Genomic DNA, 15295 nt, shown 5'->3' with positions numbered 1-15295 from the left:
CATGGGGAGAGGGGCATTTAATGACAGGCCCTCTGGATCTGTGGCCCTGAGGTCTGAATGTGTGTTGGGCAATCTTAAGGGCAATCTAAGAGGATCTTTGTATTAGTTTCCCATGGGTGCCGTAATAAAGTGCCACAAACTTGGTGACTTAAAACAACAGAAACTGATTTTCTCATCACAGTTCTGGAGGCTAGAAGTCCTAAATCAAGGTGCCAGTAGGGCCATGCTCCCTCTAAAGGCTCCAGGGAAGAACCCTTCCTTACCTCTTCAATGTCTCGTGGTCGCGGGCATCCCTGGCCTGCAGCTGCATCGCTCCAGTCTCTGCCGTGACTGTCACATGGCCTTCTCCCCTGTGTGTCTGTGGCTGTTTTCTTTTCAGAACACAGGTCATTGGAGTGGTGGTGCCCATGCTAATACAGTAAGACCTCAATTTACATAACTGATACATCTACAAAGACTCTATTCCTAATAAGGTCACATTCTGAGGTTCTTGGTGACATGAATTTGGGAGGAGGACACTTATTCAACCCAGTACAACCTCTCTGAAGAAAGTTTGGGACGGGTAAATGTATGGGTCATTACTATACTGACCTCTGCAGGGAAGTCTAGCAGGTAAGCCCACTTCACCCTGGGCAGACCCTGAAAATTCCCAAATGCCAGCCCTCGTCACCACTGTGTCACAAACCAGGCTGGCTGACCAAGGGAAACATCTGGACTAATTCCTTGATCAAACATCCCAGGGCGGGAGCTGGGCAGGGAGCAGACCCCGGAGCTCCCAGCCCCCTCATTATGTCTTGTGCTGAGACCACCCTTCCATTGCCCAGGAGGACTGAAGACCAGTGAGGAAAACAAGAGAGCAGGGCCCAGCTGGAGCTGACCACACCAGCACCCCTTGTTTCAGCCCTGCTCTCTCAGAGGTAGACTTGCTACAGCTGAGTGAAGAGATCATACTTCCTGTTTTCTTTCTGAACCCAGAGAAGAGAATAGGGTGGGCAAGGGGGGAGGGACAGGCCAGTATATTTAAAAATAAACTAACCCCACCCTGTCTTCTGGCATTCCATAGCCAGGCATGTCTCCAACTCCCCAACACCCAAACTGACCCCTCTGCTCTCCAAGGGTGGGGAAAAATAAGACCTGGACGTTTTTTCTTTTACCTACACAATCCCAGACTCTCCCTTTATTGAAAAAAGGTGACTTCTCATCTTACCGCAGCCCTTTGACACTACTTCTTCAAGTGCACTTGGAATGTTCTCTCTCCTCCGCCTTGGTTTCACACTCACACACTCCCTGGAGCCCTGGAGAGCTGGGTGCAGGCTGGAGGAGGAGGCAAGAGGGTTACAATTAATAAGCCTACAACCCCGGATGCAAGCACTGGGAGATGAAATTTTCACTGGGCTGAAAGTTCAGCTTCTGGGGTCCAGAGACTTTAGCTGTGAGGTACCAGGTCCAGGAGATGCCTGAGTAGGAGTCACCACCTGTTCCCCTTTGGGAAGGAGGGTGTGAGAGAGGCTGTTGTTGAGCCCCAGAACATAGAGCTAGTGCTCCAGGGAAAGGGCAAGGGCTTTGGAGTCACCTCCGGCAGGCTGCTTCCTAGCTGAACCTCAGTCTCCACATCTGCACAATGGGAATAGTAATCATACTTCCTATTGGCTTAGCACGTAGAAGGTTCTCAGCAAATGTTTGTGTTCCCCACCACCTTCCTCCTCCCCAGAGAAGGTGAACATGGAAAGAGAGCCAAAAAGTTGTTTGGGGCAAGAGTCTGGGGTTGTTCTGGGTGGAGGGGCCAGGTCATGGAAGTGCGGGGCTTCCAGTATGAGTCTTACTGAGTGAATAGCTCTGGAAGGGAGATGGGGGTGGCAGGCAGGCCTGGCTATAGGGCTCAGGAGGATACTGTCCCCACTAGGGTCCTGTAAACTGGGAGTTGATCAGCTTGGCTAGATCAGGTATTAATCATATGCAGATAAGTTTATTTTATGCAATGATTATGCAAGTTAGGAAGTTCTTCAAGGACTATGCTTTAGAGACTGGAGGACAGGAGCCTGTTTGAGAGAATGACGTTTTGATAACCAGAAACAATAGGATTGACTCAATCTACTAAAAAGCATAATATGCAAGGGCAAGGCTGGGGTGGGTCCTGAGAGGATATTTTTGATTAGAGGGCTTTTTTTTTTTAAAGATTTTTTTTGGGGAATTGGGGGGATGGGAACAGTGCTGGGGAATCGGGGGAAGGGGAACAGACAAGTTACTGTCCTTTTGTTCTTCAATCTAGTTGTGGAGGATGTTGCTTCACTGGTCCAAGTTGGCACCATCATTGCGCTCTTCTCTGGCAAGGCAGATCAGTCGCCGGCTTCTGGACGGCCGCTCACTGCGGCTGCTGGCTGCTCACGCTGGCTGCTGGCTACATACAGTAGCCCATGGCAACCCACTGCCACAGGGACTGCAGCCTACGCTGTCGCCGGCGACTCATGGCAGCCCAGCTCCAGGTTGAGCTGTTGTTCAGCATCTTAGCTGTGGAGGGCAGTGTCACTGGCCCTCATATGTGGGATCCAAACCGGGGCCCTGTGGCATCCCAAGCCAGTTCTTAACCATCGCGCCACTCGGCCGACCCTGTTTAGAGGGCTTTTTAAAGATTCTGGCAGTAGACTATCTCACAGAGTAGTAAAAGCCTGCAGGTCCTAGATGCAACCTGTCTGTTGAGAGTTCAAATGTAGGTTTCAATTTCTTATAATAATTAATATGTATAACATTAATATATTGTGATATGTGATATAATAGTATATATTATATACATAATTATTATATTAGCCTACATTAAGTGTGAGGTTAGTTTTTTTTAAATGCTTTACCTAGGTTTTACCTAGGGAGCCCCTGAATGTCTGATTCCCTTCAACATGCCTGGACAGACAAATCCCTGGTCACTGAGACAATTAGGCCACTGGTCCTTGGTTAGTTTGCCCCTCTGCCAAGAGGCAGGCCCACACATGCAAGGACCTAGCTTTGAGAGGACCTTGGCTGCGAGAAGACCTACCCCACCCCCACCCCACTCTATCAGAGTAAAGGTCACTGTACTTTGCTTGAAGTATTAAAAACATGAAACCTAAACCCTTGTTCTTTTGTTAGATCCTCTCCTTCCCTCTACACCAGCCTTGGGCAGGAACGAGAGACAAAATTAAAATTCACTGTGTTTTTATCCATGTCTGTGAGTCTGTGTTTCCGTATAAATGACCAATGCATTTAAAAATCAATGACTTCTCCTACAATGAAAGTGTGGCCTTGCATCAGATGAATACAGAGGGTGAGGAAGGCAGGGAGAAAATGGGAAGGTCAGGAGAGGAGTGCTGAGCAAATTTACAGGTTCATTCAGGCATCCAGGCCTGACCTTGAACTATGGAACAACAGGAAAGGGCAACTGTGGGCCAAGTCCCTGGGACACAGGAGGACAGTCGTTTTGACTGAGGTGAAGAGGGGGTCCAGCCCTGTGGATGCAGCCCAGGCATGTGGGTAGAGGAAGAGTAAATAAGGCGGTGAAACCAGAGCCCCTTCATCAGGGCTGTAGTGGTTTCATGCTGCCAACCTGTGTGGCACCGTGAGAAACGTGAGAAGTACTAGTAGCTGACTCGCCCCAATTCCCCTGAGTATGAGTGAAATCCTTTGTGTACCTGGTTGGAATCCAGAATACCTCCCTGGGGTGGGGGAGCCTGAGAAAGGAGGAAAATTGCAGAAACAAGCCTGATGCAGGGCCTGCTTTGCTGGGGGGGGGGGGGGGGGGGGCTTTGTGCAGAGGGCGCTTGTGTTTGGGAGTTTCCTCGGGGGTGGGGGTGGGGGGTAGGTGTCTCCGTTTTCTACCTGGAATAGAGGATTTTGAGTTCATGGAGGGAAGTTAAAGAGAGAAGGGGGGTGGGAAACAGAAAATGAAAGTTGTCATTTTGGGGAAAAGGAGCTTTTTGCCAGAACAGCCATGGCCAGTCACCTCCGACTCCCTCCTCCCCCGGCAGCAACTTAGACGTTTGAAGTGTCTCTGGGTCGTTCAGAGGTTAAGTAACTTGTCCAGGGTTATACACCTCACAGAGACCTGAGCCAGAATAAGAGGGCAGGTTTGTCTTTCTCCACAGCTTTTTCATTCTTGCTATTCAGTTTTCCCCAACGTAGAAAGAGCTTGTGGTTTCTTCACAGAGTGAAAGACAGGTGTGCTGGGGGAGAGGTCAAGGTGGGAGTGGGGTTTGTGGAAGGACCAATCTGAGATGAGGAATGGCTGTACCTGGCCCAAGAGGCAGGGCTTTAAAGGGTCTTTCTACCCAGGTTTCTTCCTGAGAAGCCCCTCAGGGTGAGGTGGAGGCACCAAGAGGGTTGCAAGCCAACCCCACTCTGTTCCACAAGAAGCAGTGTTGGGAGGCCAGGGCTTAGTGCCTGGGGGGACAGTGGGGCCAGAATCATCAGCTTCGCAGCAGTTTTGGATTATATGGACGGGTAATCCAGGACGTCAAGTTTCCACAGTTGGGTTTTCTTTCATGACCCTTCTGTTTAACTACATGGTCATAACCTGACTACGACCTGGAAAGCAGCAGAGAAAATAAGAGATTGGAAATGAGATAAGCCTTCTTAATTACAAGAAATGCTTATCTGTTTCTGGAGTGTGCATTACAGGGAAGGAGGAGGCAGAGGGGGTAGTGAAGAGGAGGAAAGAATAGAATGCAAAATCCAAACATTATAATCTTTGGTTTTGAATGCATTGGGCAATATTTTAAAAAGAAGGTTACCCCTATATGTCAAAGCAAAAAACAAGTTAACTTGAAAGGCAATTTTTAATAACTCAAAAAATATTTGCAACATACTTGAAAGATATGAATGTCCTTAACATAGAAAGAGCTCTTACAAAGTAATAATAATACTTTAAAATAAAATAAAATGGGAGCAAAGGGCATGAATAAAGAAATACACAGAAGTTTTCAATCCCACTAGCATTTAAAGAAATGCAAATCAATACAAAATATCACTTTTTCTAAAAAAAAATCACATGTGTAAAGATTTGAAATAAACGATAATACCCAGAAATGATGAGCATATGGAGAAATGGACATTTATAATGGCTCTTGGGATTAAAAATTGGTAATGTCTAGAAAATAATGTGTAAACACATTGCAAAAGTTGTAATATTTTACTTCTACCCTTCGAAATTCACTTCTAGGAATTTATCCAAAAGAAATCACAGGCCAGGTATACAAAGACATATATACATAGCAAAAACTGGAAACTACCTAATGGATAACTACTGGAATTTGGTTAAATCCTTATAATGCATTCATGCACTGGAATATGATGCATTAATTAAAAAATGATCTTGTGGAAGAATACATAGCAATCAAGAAAAAGTTAATAAAACACTGTGAAATAAAATGTTGATAACGTGGTTTATGCAATGTGATCCCAATTCTTTTTAGAAGAGCTATATACAATGAAAAAAAACAAGAGCCTACAATGAAATATACTGAAATGTAACATTGGCATTATCTGAGTAGTAGATGACTTTTATTCTTTTTGCTTATATTGGTACTTCCAACAATAAATATTATTTTGTAATAAAAGAGAAAATGTTTTGAGAGTTTTTTAAATGAAGATTTATCTTCCTAAATGAGTTTTTCTCCAGTGAGTATTAATGAGAGTTTGAATTCCTTGAGAAAGAGCCTCAGAACCCCAGGCCTTCAGGCCAACTGGTACAATGCTTTCCCCAGGCATGTGCTGAGCACCAGCCCTGGGGCCTCTCCACAACGAAATGGGCCAGCTGTGTTCATGTGCAGAGGACTGCAATATGAAATGTATTTTTATGTAGATTTTAGTTTTAAAAAACTAAATTTGAGACACTGGTCTACAGTGGCCACAACCAAGCACTGCCCAGCCCTGGCTGAATCATTCTAGTAACTGGGAGCTCATTATCTTCTGTGCTGTTTTTTGACAGGACAAACGGTAAGACATTGTTCTTATGTTTAACAAGCTCTGGCCTCTCATCATGCTTGGTCACCTCCAACACCCTTCTCCCTGGACAGCACTTCAGATGTTTGAAGGCAGCCTCCCTGTCACCCCCAAGGCAAGACCTGCCTCCCCTTCTCTACTCAGATCTGCAACCACCAGCTACTCCCATGTTTCCAGGCCCTTGCCTTCCACTATCTATTCTGAAGTCATCCTCTCCCCAGCCCCGTGGTCTGTTCAAGTATGAACATATGCGTACACACCCACACACCCAGGACCAAAGCCACCATGCCAGGCCATTTTGCTCATTCATTAATCCATAGATTCTTTCAATGATTATCAAGTGAGTGCCCACTGTGTGCCTGGCTCTGTGCTGGGTGCAGGGAAGACACCCAGAGAATTAAGAAAGACCTAGCCACCTGCCTTAGGGAGCCCCTGGTCTGGTGGGCACAGGTCATATTTGCCATGACTAAGCTATGTTGCCCACCAGGGCTGGCTGAGAGTCAGCTGGAATCACATTCACCCAGGGTTCGCACTCAGCCTGCAGTCATCCCTTCTGCTTGAGCAGGGAGAAGCCAGCTTCTGTGCGCTGTGCAGCCATTGCCCGCCACCTGCCCTACAGCTCCTCTGGGCCTCGGCCAGCTCCTGGACAGGCATGTCCTTCTAGTAGGCAGCCCGAGGCCACACAAATCTCTGCCCTTCACCCACCACCACCCAGAGGCTGCCAGAGGCTGGTTACCCGTGTCACCACATGCACTGGTGAGAAAACAGAGCAAACCATCCATACGGGAGAACTTACTTGCTACTAACAATAAAGCTCTATGCTGGCTCTTTCATGCTGGTTATCTTATTTAACTTGTTGTTTTTGGTTTTTTTAAGACACCGTATATCGAGCATCCACTGTGTTTGGCATTTTGACATACTGTCTCTAATCATTCATTGGAACTGTCTGTGCCAGGTGTGGGGCTATAAGCAGAGATAACAGCAGTGGGGAGCAAGACTGGAAGTCTCTGACCTCAACGGTGTGGTCCAGAAGCAGATATTAAACAAAAAGTAAAGCAAGTAAATTATAATTGTGTTACGTGCTATGAAGGAAAAGTAGAGAGCATTCTAGGGACATTCAGCAAGGCGTTTACTTTAGTGGGGGGAGGAAGGCAGGCAGAAGGTTGCCTAAGCTGGACTAAAGAAGGAGCACTAGTTAGCCAGGTGGCGATGGAGCAAGACAGCTGTGAGCAGAGGAATGGCAGGTGCTAAGGCCCTGGATAAAAACTTTGCCGAATCAGGGATCTGAAGAAGACCAGAGAGATTGGGCTGGGTGGAGGGATGAGTGGCATGAGGCTAGAAAGCTGGTAGGAGTCAGATCCTTCAGGTTTTCAGACTCTCCGGGCGTCAGCACGTCCTGGGGAGCTGGTTTCAATGTCAGTTCCCGAGCCTGCCCTCCGCCAAGCCTCAGTCAGAGAATCAGCTTGTTTACCTATTTCCCCAAGTGATGCTGAGGCAGGTGGCTGGAGGGGGACACTTTAAGGAATACAGAGGTAGGTTTTATCAGCCATTTAGAGGACTTGAGACATTTCCTAAGAGGACGGAAAGCTGTTGAGATCAAAACCATGCAGCAGACTGACTGGCACACATTTGAACCCAGCTCCATTTGATTCCCAAACCAGAGAGACACTGTCTCTTCCTAAAAGGAAGGTGGTATCAGGTGGGTGCACCAAGGGCCTGAGGAAGGGCCCTCCAGACAAGGGAACGGTGTCAGTGAAGACCGAGTCCACATGGCTCGGAGGTAGGTGAGGCAAAGCGGTCTCAGAGCCACTGGCCTGAGCAGGGCCAAATGTCTCTTGTGCATGTGTCCTTTCCCCATTTCCTTGTAGGGGCCTCACACGTTCCCACCCTGAGTGCTTTTGCATCTGAATTTCATTTTGGCTTTACAATACCACTATGAAGAAGAAGAGTCTACCAGGGTCACCCTCTCCCTTTCCCCAGTGATGCTGAGGCTCAACTAGGTGAAGCCACTCAACGGTCTATGTTAAGTCAGTGAATAGAAAAATGTGGCACTGGGGCCCAGAGAGGGAGCAAGGCTGGACTTGTCAATGCGCAGCCAGGGTGTTTCTTGCACCCACCAGAAATTACGAGATTGTAGCAACCCCTGTTGTCATGCACCCCTGGGAGGCAGGAGGCTGGGTGATGACTTCTGGTTTTGATCACAGGGGCTCTCTATGTGGCCACTGCTTTAGTTCGGGGAGGTCATGAAGATCCCAGAGCCTGGACAGCCTCACCACTGTGTGACCTTGGGCAGCTACTCCTCACTCTCTGCCTCGGTTTCCGCATCTGTGAAATGAGGTTGGACTAGTCGATCACTGCAGTCCCTTCCAGCTCTGATGCTGTCAGACTGAGTCTACCTGGGTGGGTCCCTGATTCTGGAGGGTGCTGGCAAAATGAGCATTTTGGGCCGGGACGTCAGTGACCCAGGTGCCAAGAGGAACAAGGAAGTAAGGAAATGTTTCAAATTCAGTCTCAATCTGGGCTGCTCTGAGAACTGGGAGGGGAAGGGAGTGTGTGTGTGTGTGTGTGTGTGGGGGGAGATGGGCCAGGCTGTCACAGCTCCTATCTATTGGAGGTGGTTGTGAGCTCAGGCCCCTGGCCCAAGAAGAAGAATGGAATCAGCTGCCATGGTATCCTGGCAGAGGTGGGCCAAGGTCTCACCAGCCTCCGCAGGTTCATGAGGATCTCCCTCTCCTCTCACAACCAGGATGGGTCAGAGGAGCAGGACCAGGGCAGTGGCTGATGAAAGGGACATCCATTGGGAAGATGGACAGCGGCCACTTTGAATCCTCAGTTCTCAGAGCTTTCTTATCAACTCCCAGAGCCCCAGTCAGGCCCTCACCATCCGTGGGCCCCTTCTCCCAGGTGTGAGAGCTCAGGTGCTCTGTCCACTCCTGAAGAACTCCACCATGGCAACACCGGCCTCCAGTCATCTCTCGGCCTCCCAGGCTACAGAATGCATCCCCTCCCGGATGGTTGTCCTTGGTTCAGCCTGAAACTGCTCCAAAGCCCGGCCTGCAGCCTAGTTCTTCTGTCTTCCTGTTTTCCACACATTCTTTGTTCCCACTTCCCTCCAGTATTGGGCATCTACTAAATCTTGTGTTCACTTCTGATCTTGCACCTCCCTGACTCATGTCTCCTCTTCCTTGTTGCGCCTCCTCCTTTTCTCACTTCTCTCCTTCCTCATACACCTCAGGCCACCAACTGACCTTTTGCCCTTGCTAAGATGGTTGGCCTATGATGCTTTGGCCCTCAGCAAATTTAACATTTATTAAAGATCCACATTTACTGGACCGGCTGAGTGGCATGCTGGTTAAGAGTTGGCTTGGGACGCCAGCTCTGTGCAGCAGGGCCCCGGTTTGGATCCCACATGTGGGCCAGTGATGCTGTGCCCTCTACAGCTAAGATGGTGAACAACAGCTTGGCCTGGAGCTGGGCTGCCGTGAGTCACCAGCGACGGTGTAGGCTGCAGTGGGGCTGCCTGGCAGCTGGCGTGAGCTTTCGTGAGCTTTTGTGAGCTGCTGTGAGCCACCGTGAGCAGCTGTCCGATGGCCGGAGAGCAGCTGCCTCACCTGGGAAAAGCGCAATGATAATACCAACATGGGCCAGTAAAGTGACATCCTCCACAACTAGACTGAAGAACAAAAAGGACAGCAATTTATCTGTTTCCCTTCCCCAAGTCCCCAGCGCTGTTCCCATCCCCCCAATACCCCAATAAAATCTTTTTTTTTAAAAATCCACATTTCTTAAAGCCCCTAACTCTAGAGTTGGAAGGTGCTTTGTGGGAAGTAACAAGGAGCCTCCTGGTCACTTTGGCTGGGCCCATCTTTTCAGCCCAGTAGCCAAGAGCCAGGTCTTGTCAATGTCCCAGCTCTTGGGGAAATGATTTCTGCTAACCAAGCCCATGAGGACAACTGATATATAAACCAGAATGCAGTTTATTAACTGAGAATATAAGACAGAACTCCCCAACTGGCTGAATGTGTGATGCCTATCGATTTATTCTCCCTTGTGCTAGTCTATTAATCTTCAGTGGGGGCTGTCCCTTTGCAAGGATTAAAACACTGTGTCTGATGACAGGGTGTTCGAGTCACGAATTCTGGGTATCCGACGACTCAAATTAGATAACTTGGTGAGCTGGCACCAGAATTAAGGGAGACAGGAATGTAAGGCCACATTCCCCAAAGCAGAACACTCTTACATAAACATCTTTTTCAAAAAAAAAAGGACTCTTAATGCCAATTAAGTTTGGAGAAGCTTGCATATTTCACCCACTCCTGGAACTTCACAATGTATGTGGGGCTACTTAAGGCTCTGAAATAATCATAGTTTTACCAAAAATTTTCCAAATTTATTTGACCTCAAAGTCATTTCCCCCCATACTCCCTAACGCTATATAGGATAGCTAACACGAGGGATTACTTCTGGAACTAGAGAGACATTTTCCTCTACCCAGGGCCTGTTCCCACCCAATTTAGCTTCCTCGGACCCCTTTTTTGTTCTCCTTCTTGACTGGCCTCTGCTGGCAAACTCTTTCTTTCTTTTCTTTTTAGCTGAGCCATCCTGCCCCCTGTTGGCAGCTCAGCTTGGGCCGGGAATCGAACCGGTGACCCTGTTGCTCAGGGCTCGCACTCTTGAGCAAGCTCTTAACCAACTGAGCCACTCAGCCAGCCCTAAACTCTTTCTTTATTTGCATTGTGTGGGCACTGACAGCCCTTCTACATGCTGGAGGCAGCTGGGGAAGCCTTTTTGTGCTTAAGATGACTTCTATACCAGCAACAGAAGAGGAAAGTGCTATTTAGAAGAGCAGGTTGGAGGAATTCAAGAAGAAAACATAAACTATGGGTGCACTGAGCTCGTACAGGAGCAGATGTCCTTGAGGGATTTAGACATGCAGCACAGACCTGGGCAGAGTGTGGGGATGAGGTCTAGGGAGACCATAATTGCTCTGAGTTATATAGTGAACAGAATCTGAGTGTCAGGGGTGATCTTGGGGAGAGGAGTGAGGAGGAACCTTGGGAAAAAAAAGGAAGCCTGATTTAACAAATAAAATATAGAATGTCCAGTAAAATTTTAATGTCACATAAACAATGGATAATTTTTTTTTAATGTAACATATCCCATGCAATATTTGGGACATATTTATACTAAAGATTATTTGTTGTTTATGTGGAATTCAAATTTAACTGAACATCCTGTATTTTATCTGGCAACTCTATGAAGTGGCAAGAGGGGGAGGCCTGGGTGGCTGGTGTGGGGTTGGGGGGAGGTGGGCCGGGGCAGGTGATGGAAAGACTACCTCCTGTTCTGTGATAGGCAGCTGTTTGCAGTGCAGTGTGGTCAGTGACCTTGGGAGTGGTTCGGGGGGTGGGGGGGGGCAGAGATCAAGGAGAAAAATGCTATGTCTCAAATTTGGGTTGACATAGGGACAGAGAAAAAGCAGAACAGCTTTGTGCAGGGTGGAGTCCAAGAAGTCACAAGGCAGGAAACTGGAGTGGGAGTTTAGGAGTAGGAGGTGGCAAAAGACCATCACCTCTTCCACTCACCACCAAAGGATTCTCAGTGTCTGGAGGGAGCATTGGACTTGACGAGGAAGGTGGAATGGGGTTTGATCCAACCTTCTCTCTAGACCCCAAAGAAAGGATGACTCCGGTTGACATCTGAGTCACATACATTTGTATACATACAAACGTGTATGTGTCTGTGTGATCTTATCTCTTATATGCTAGTTTTACTAGTCTAACTCTTGGAATCTTAGTGATACCCTATTGTTATTCTTAAAAGAGGCCAGTCATTTCCGTACCCTCATCACAGACAAGAAGAGGCGCAGAGGAGGGAAGTGGCTTGTCCAAAATCAGAACTAGAACCCCCTGCGGTAACCACAGCACTTTTTGCTATTCTAGTTTCTCTCTCCACATTCAGAGTTAACATCTCTGTGTCTCGGTTTCCTGATCTATAAAATGGGAACAATAATAGTATCACATAGGATTGTTGGGAGGATTAACTAAAATGATAGGTGATTAGACGTGTCTGCCACTACTACAAGTTCAGTTGGGGCTGGCTGTTTTTCTTGTTATCTGTTGACACCTGCGTTGTTTTAATCCTCTGAAAACTAATGCCGTGACAAGATTAGGCATGCAAAAGATTTATTGGAGGAAATACCCTGGAAAGAAAAAAGGGAGTATATTAATTATCTATTGCTGCATAACAAATTACTCAAAAACTTAGTGGCTTAAAACAACAAACATTTATTATTTCACCAAGTTTCTGAGGATTAGGAATCTGGAGAGACTTAGCTAGCTGATTCTGGCTCAGGGCCTCTTAGAAGGTTGCAGTTGTCAGCAGGGGCTAAAGTCAGCTAAAGGCTCCCGACCTCACTAATGTGGCTGTTGGCTGGAGGCTTCAGCTCCTCACCATATGGGCTAGAGTTGTTCAACAACATGGCAGCTGGCTTCTCTGAGAGACAGAGAGAGAGAGAGAGAGAGAGAGAGAGAGAGAGAGAGAGAGAGAGAGAGAAGCTGCAGTATCTTTTATAATCTAATCTCAGAAGTGACATTCTATCATTTGTGCCATATTCTATTGGTCACACAGACAACAACCCTGGTGCAATGTGGGAGGGGCTACTTGATAACATGACTACAGGGAGGTCGGGGTCATTAGGAGTTATCTTGGAAATTGGATACCACAGGGAAGGAACCAGAGAGGGTGAACAGAACCTTCAAACCACGATGCAGGCCTGACCTCTGTGAGGGAAAGGGGGAAGGAAGGAGGACTGGGTAGGAAGAGTTCTAGACTGCAGTTCAGTCTAAGCAGGTTTCCATCAGGCCAATAGGATGTCCTCAAGCCAGTGTCACCCATGGGAGGAGTCCCATGTTTTGCTGGAATGTGCCTGCATTATACCCTCACTATGCTCAGGCACTGGCTGGGAGCGGCCCTGGGGAAGCATACTCTTTGATCATAAGTGATAGTGGGTGCAAGGGTGTCAGTTAGTTATGCTCTGTGCAGCAGGAGATCTGAGCAGTGCATTTTCATGGCCGTCACAACACCAAAGTGTTTCCTCCCTCCTTATGGTACATAAATTTAATCAAAGAAGCTGTTCTTCCAAAGACAGTATATGTGGTAGAGGGGACTGTGGGCTCAGGGAAATGTGAGGCCAAGGGCTAAGTCAATCACAAGGAAGTGATTTCTTTTTAACAAATATTTTCTAAGTTTCAGCTCTGCCTATGCCTGGGCAGACACAGCCTCTATCCTCTTGGTGTTCCCAGCCTGAGCCAACCTGGTAGGGAAGTGTATATCCGGGAAGGCTTCCTGTAGGATGTCATGCCTTAGCTGAGTCTTTCAAGACTGTAGAAATTAGCCAGGCAAAGAAAGGAGAGGGCTCCCTAGCAGAGGGAGAAACATATGGAAACATCCCGGAGTCTCCTTCCTCCCCCACTCTTAAGTGGGAGAGATATGGACCTCCAGGTGGCCCCAGGCCAACACTGGGTGAATTCATCACTAGCAGTCAGTTGGTTGGCTAATGTTCTGGGCGAGTGCCTGGGCCAAACCCTGGCTCCCTGCCTTGTTGCATTCTCATTGGGAGAACAACAGGGGGAGAGACTCTAGCTAATCAATCACATCCTCAGATGTGACCAGGTATTGAAGAATTGCAGGACCGGAAAAGTAGAGTAGGAACCCAGAGGTGGAAGGAAAGGCAGCTGGCACATTGAGGGCCAGACCACAACTCTTCCCTTCACTTCAGGAGCTGCTGTCTGCTCACCTCCTTCCTGAGAGAGGAGTTGGAGCCCAGAGCCTATAACCAAAGGCAGGATTGCAAGACTGGGGTAGGAGGTTGGGGAGGATGCACAACTGTGCTCACCACCAAAACAGTGTGCAAAATGCCTGCAAAGGGGAGGTGTCCTCTCAACCCCTCCCCTCCTCCCTCTGTCCCTCTCTCCCTTCCTTCCTTGATTCCCTTTAAAAAAAAATAAATAAATGCCAGGGTCCTCATCACAACCATGGCTGAAGAACAACCACAGGTCAAATTGTACGTGAACGCTGGCGGTGATGGGGTGAAAATTGGGACCTGCTCCTCTTCTCAGAGATCGTTCATGGTGCCCTGGCTCAAAGGAGTCATCTTCAATGTCACCATTGACACAAAGAGGTGAACTGTGATGATACAGGAGCTGTGCCCAGGAGGGCAGCCCCTATTCCTGCACACAGACACCAATAAGACTGAGGCATTTCTGGAGGCAGCGCTCTGCCCTCTCAGGTACCCCAAGCTGGCAATTCTGAACCCTGAATCCAACACAGCTAGCCGGACACATTTGCCAAATTTTCTGCCTACATCAAGAATTCAAACGTAGTCTTCAGTGATCACCTGGGAAAGCGGCTTCTGAAAGCTCTGAAAGTTTTAGACAATTTCTTGACATTCCCCATCCTAGAAGAAGTAGATGAGACCAGTGCTAAGGATGAGGGCATCTCTCAGAGGAAGTTTCTGGGTGGTAATGAGCTCACTCTGGCTGACTTCAACCTGTTGCCAAAGCTCCACATAGTACAGGTGGTATATGGGAAGGACCAGGGATTCTCCACCCCTGAGATGTTCCGGGGAGTGCCTCGGTCCTTGCACCACACCTTGGGAAAAGAAGTTCACCTCCACCTGTCCAGAGGATGAGGAGATCGAGCTGGCCTATGAACAAGTGGCCAAGGCCACTAAATAAGCCCCTCCTGGGGCTCCCTTGTCCCCCTCCATTTTTCTCCACAAAGGTGGTTTCCACTTTGCTACCCAATGGACACTCTCAGAATGGTCAGTGGGGAGTGAGTTCTGCAGCGCTTGTACAGAACTGGCGGGGAGGTGAGGGGAAGGAATGGGGGATCTGGGTGGGCTTTTTATTGTAGGGTGGGATGGGATGACAATGTATTTCAGTAATAAAAAATAAATAAAATAAAATAAAAATAAATGCAATAACAAATGTTATAGAAAGCCTAACATTAGAGGGTGGAAAATCACATATAACCCATCTTCTTTATAAATAACCCTCATAATTTTTTTCACTCCCAACTTTCTCATCTGCGTATGTATTTTATTTTACTTTATTTTATTTATTTATTTTTTAAAATATTTCTGTTGGGGAATTGGGGGAAGGAGAACAGACAAGTTGCAGTCTTTTTCTTCTTCAGTCTAGTTGTGGAGGACGTTGCTTCACTGGCCCAAGTTGACACCATCATTGCACTCTTCCCGGGTGAGGCAGATCAGTTGCCCGGCTTCTGGAAGACCGCTCACTGCGGCTGTTGGCCGCTCATGCTGGCT

General features: G+C 47.8%; 1 pseudogene; it reads left to right on the top strand.

Moving 5' to 3' along the window:
* Positions 1–14003: 14003 nt before the first annotated feature.
* LOC109387126 (chloride intracellular channel protein 1 pseudogene) lies at positions 14004–14705 on the top strand (annotated as a pseudogene).
* Positions 14706–15295: the final 590 nt, after the last annotated feature.

Source organism: Hipposideros armiger, unplaced genomic scaffold (assembly GCF_001890085.2).
Source record: "Hipposideros armiger isolate ML-2016 unplaced genomic scaffold, ASM189008v1 scaffold_8, whole genome shotgun sequence".
NCBI classification, from domain to species: Eukaryota; Metazoa; Chordata; class Mammalia; order Chiroptera; family Hipposideridae; genus Hipposideros; species Hipposideros armiger.
The sequence above is the reverse complement of the archived record's forward strand: the minus strand, read 5'-3'. Positions and strand labels throughout refer to the sequence as shown.